A 4,940-nucleotide genomic window follows, 5' to 3' on the forward strand; every position below is an offset into this window, starting at 1 on the left:
AAGTCTTTATGGTTTTCCTCTTTTTTATTTAATGAGGAAGTTTATTAATTTTCTTTCTAATTTAAAATAGTCTGTTCTATTTCTATCTTGAAATCATCTTGACTAACTCTGAATTTGGATATTCTGTAACTACACTATTTGTTCTCTTTTCTCTATGTGTCTGTCCTTATTTGCCAATTGATGTTTCTGGTTTCCTGTTTTCAATTTTGGGGGTTTATTATATTTTGGATATTTCTATATCTGGCTTGGTTATTGGGTAACACTGTCATGTGTACTAATCTTTGACAGTTTTCTTCCATTTTTGGTTATCTGTTTATAAAATCCCTTTAGTATTTCTTGCAAGGTTTGTCTGGTGGTTACAAATTCCCTTAAATTAATTTGAAATGTCCTAATTTAACCATTGTATTTAGCAACAATTTGGTTGGATATATAATTCTTGGTTGGCAATTATTGTCTATTAGAATTTTTAATATGTCATCCAGTTGTTTTCTTGCCTGCTTGGTTTCTTTTGAGAAATCATAATTTAGTCATATTTTTTCTCCTTTGTAGGTAAGTTTTCAATTTTCCTGAGCTGTTTTCAAGATTCTTTCTTAGTTTTTGGTTTTGGAAATTTGATTGTGATATGTTTTGGTGATTTTTGAGGGAGGCTAGTACGTTCAGCATCTGTTGACCTTCTTGAATGTATATCTTCTCACCTTTCTTGATATTCAGGAAATTTTACTCTGAAAAGTCTTTGACAATTTTATCTATGGTTTTCTCTTTGTCTCCACTTGTTTTGGAATTTTTGTCACATGTTAGTTATTTCTCTTGATTGTGTCTCATAATTCTCATGGTCTTCTTGTCTTTTTTTTTTTTTTTTTTTTTCTATTCTAACTATTTGTTCCTTTAATAGATTAGCATTGAGAAATTTGTCTTAAATCTTGGTAATTCTGTCTTTCATTGATTATGTTCTACTTTTTGACTTTTGAATGTGTTATCTATATCTGAAATCTTAGTATTGCCTTTCTAGATTTTTATTTGTTTCTTTGTTTTATGTTGAATTTTTCCTTTATTTTATGAGTTTTTTTTTTTTTTTTCTTCTTCTTCTCTATTATTTTCCTGAATTATTGTAGAATTTTGTCTTTAATTTTTTTTTTGGGGGGGGGTCTATGTTTTCCTTGTTTTTTCTCTAATCCACCAAAGGTACCTAAGTACAATTCTTTAAACTCCTTGTCAGGTTGTTCCAATGCCATTTCCTCCTCAGGAGTGTTTTCTGGCTCTGCATTTTGGTCACTTCTTTGAACCATTCTGTCTTGTTTCTTTGTATGAACTTATGTTGTCTATTCTCTCTGAAACATTGAGGCTTTGCTTCATTTGTATTTAATTGGTGATTGTATGTTGGTATATTTTGTCTTTTTTTTTTTTCCTTATTCATTTTGCTTTGATATATCTAAAGAAGTGGTATGAGTGTGCTATTCTGCTCACTAGTGTGACAACAGTTAGTCACTCACCACTTGATTTCAGTGGGTAGGTTATTAGGAGGTGCAGGTGTGGCTGGGAAGTGTGAGCCCAGTTGCTGTCTCCTGCCATGTGGGACAAAAGAAAAAGAAAAAAATACAATCAGTAAAAATATATATATAATAAATAAAACAATATAAAAAATGTAATGTAACAATTAAACAATATAAAAAATATGCTCTGGTAGCATAGTGGCTAAGACACTTGCCTGCTAACCAGACGACTGGCAGTTCAAACCCACCAGCCACTCCTCAGAAGGAAGGTTGGGCAATCCTACTTCCGTAGTCATACTGCCTCGGAAACCCAAGGAGGGGTTGCTATGAGTTGGGGCTGACTCGAAGGCACATAACAACAGCAACAACAATATAAAAAATAATAAAACAAGATGATTATAAAAAGAAAGAAACAAAAAAGCAAACAAGCAAATAATAAATATGTGGAAAGAAAAAGAAAAAATACAATGAAAAGAAAAAGGAAAATATACAAAAACTAGGGATAAGGTTAACAACAACAAAAAAGTAAAGTAAAAACAAAAGAAGAAGAAAGAAAGAAAAGTAATCCTAGGAAGAGTGAAATCCCAGGCCAAACTCTCAGCCTTCTTACTTCTGCTACCCAAATACTGCCACCACGCACTCTAGACACAGACCATTAAGTCATGGATAAAAATGAACTAGTGCAAAAGGTCAAATTGGCAGAGCAGGCTGAATGATATGATAACATGACAGCCTGTGTGAAGTCTGTAACTGAGCAAGAAGATGAATTATCCAATGAGGAAAAGAATCATCTCTCAGTTTCTTATAAAAATGTTGTAGGAACCCATAGGTCATCTTGTTGGGTTATCTCAAGTATTGAGCAAAATACAGATGGTGCTGAGAAGAAAAAAAAACAAAAACAAAAACAAATAACTCGAGAGTATGGAGCGAAAATTGAGACAGAACTGAGATATCTGCAGTGATGTATTATCTCTTTTGGAAAGGTTCTTGATCCTGAATGCATCAGTTGTAGCTGATGATAACAAGAAAGAGATTTTGGATCAGTCACAGCAGGCATACCAAGAAGATTTTGAAATAAGCAAAAAGGAAATGCAATCAATACATCCTGTATCACTGGGTCTGACATTTAACTTCTCTGTGTTTTATTATGAGATTCTGAGCTCCCTGGAGAAAGCCTGTTCTCTCACAAAGACAGCTTTTGATGAAATCATTGCTGATCTTGATACATTAAGTGAAGAGTCATACAAAGATAGCATGCTAATAATGGAGCTACAGAGAGACAGCTTGACATTTTGGTCATCATATACCCAAGGAGATGAAGCTGAAGAAGGAGGAGGGGAAAGCAACTGGCCTTCCAACTTTTGTCTGCCTCATTCTAAAATTTGCACAGTATACCATTTGTCATCCATACTGTCCCACAAATAGTTTTATGTTTACAATTTATGACATGTTTATGCTATTTCTATTTGAATTTCCATATTTCCCATGTGGTTTTATGTTTAATATAGGAGAGTAGAGCCAGTTAACATTTAGTGAGTTATCTGGTTTCATCTTCAGATGACCAATATGGGGATGTGGATTTTTTATATAAGTTATAAATATTTGGCACAGTACCTTTAGTACATTGTGGCCAGTGTTGAAACTGCTTCCATGTCTAAACAAAGAAAACTGCCTACATATTGGTTTGTCTTGGTAGGAGATAAAAGGGATAATTGGTTTCAGTCACAGGTGTAGGTATTGTGAGTACTTAAAAGTTTGGAGCACTTAAAAGGCTTTGGTAGAAATAGATATCCCATGAATATTACATGCTGAACCATGTCTATTTATGGAATACACAATCTCAATGTGCACACCGTTGACTACAGCTACATAAATGTTTCTTTAGACAAAGTTATGACCCAATTTACTCCGGAGAAGGGCAAAAATGGTTCACATTCCATTATTTGTAAAGTTATCTGCTGTTTGCTTTCATTATTTTTGCTACATCCTTTTATTTGAATTTAAATGTTTCAGGCAACCTAAGAAGAAATGTGCAAGTAAAGATGCAGTAAAAATGAATTGCTTAATATCCAGTACTTCATGTATATCAAGCACAGCAGTAAAACAAACAAAAAAAAAAAAAACAAAGAAAGAAACAAATAAAACACATCTGTTTAACATTTCTTAGGTTTTTTGCTTTTATGATTTTTTTTTTTTTTTTTTAGATTCTTGCCTAACATGCATGTGCTGTAAAAAATAATTAACAGGGAAATAATTTGAGATGATGGCTAGCTTTGCTTAATGTTTTATGAAATTTTCATGAACCATTCAATCATCATTGTTAAGAACATATATTAAGTTGATGTAAGTTTTATTAGTTGACTTTTCAACTACTTTCTTGACAGCCTTTCATGTAAATTAGTTTTTTTGATTCTGATACTTCTCTAAGGAAAGTTTTACATTTTTGGAAACTTATTCCTTCATTCTCTTGGCAACTAATGGGCTTTACCAAGTTTAAATACAAAGTTTATCATAATGACAAAAATAGTATTTTTGTTCCCAACCATGTTCCTTTCTCTACTCTCTTCATTCTCAAAAAAATTTGGAGGGAAATTGAACCAAAAAAGCTATATGTTCTATTGAAATTTTTGAAAGCCACAATTTTCTTGGTGTGTTAGATTGGGTTCTCTAGAGAAACACACACACACACACAAAAAAAAACCAGCAAGGTATATATATATTTAGAGAAAGAGAGAGAGAGAGATTTATCTTAGGTAAATGGCTCACAAGTGTATAGAAGCCGACAAGTCCAAGCTGAAAAGTCCATCTCTGGAGGAGATGGGACTTGGAGCCGTCTCGGTTCCCGCAAGCACAGCGGAAGAGTCCAAGCCGCAAGGTCCGTTTCTGGAGGAGATGGGGCTTGGAGCCGTCTTGGTTTCCGCAAGCATAGCAGAGCTGAGAGATTCAATCTGGCATGCAATATATTGGTTGTTGTTTCCAATAAAAGATGAATCCGAGACCTCCAGGGTGAGCGGTGAGCCGCTCACTCAAGGAAGTCTGTAGTTCGGAATGTCGTTCTCCCAGATTGTCCTTGGAATATCATTGCAAGCAGGCCACACCCCTAGGGAAAGTCCCCTTGGGCAGACCGGCCACTCAGAACTCAGTCATCTGATCCCATCATGGGAACAACCACCCACAACTGGGGTCCAGCCAAGTTGACATACAGCTCCAACTATCACACTTGGCTTATTGTGACATTGGGTAGAAATAGCTATAAGTTTAGTCCTGCAAAATCACTTTTTTTTAAAAAAATTTCTTGATATTCTTACAGCCTGCCTTCATTTTATCTTTTTTATTCTTTCTATTTGTCAGATGTTCAGGATTACCTTCTTTTTTTTTTAGCCTAATTCTGTCTTCTCACCAATCATTTCTACTTGGTGGCAGTGTACTTGGAATAAGGCTGCATGATCT

The 4,940-nt window shown here is 34.4% G+C and overlaps 1 pseudogene; it reads left to right on the top strand.

Annotated features, from left to right (window-relative positions):
• Window positions 1-2,152: 2,152 nt before the first annotated feature.
• LOC122149725 lies at window positions 2,153-2,915 on the top strand (annotated as a pseudogene).
• Window positions 2,916-4,940: the final 2,025 nt, after the last annotated feature.

Source organism: Orycteropus afer, unplaced genomic scaffold (genome assembly GCF_000298275.1).
Source record: "Orycteropus afer afer isolate SDZICR_OR568_19922 unplaced genomic scaffold, OryAfe1.0 scaffold00004, whole genome shotgun sequence".
Lineage (NCBI taxonomy): Eukaryota > Metazoa > Chordata > Mammalia > Tubulidentata > Orycteropodidae > Orycteropus > Orycteropus afer.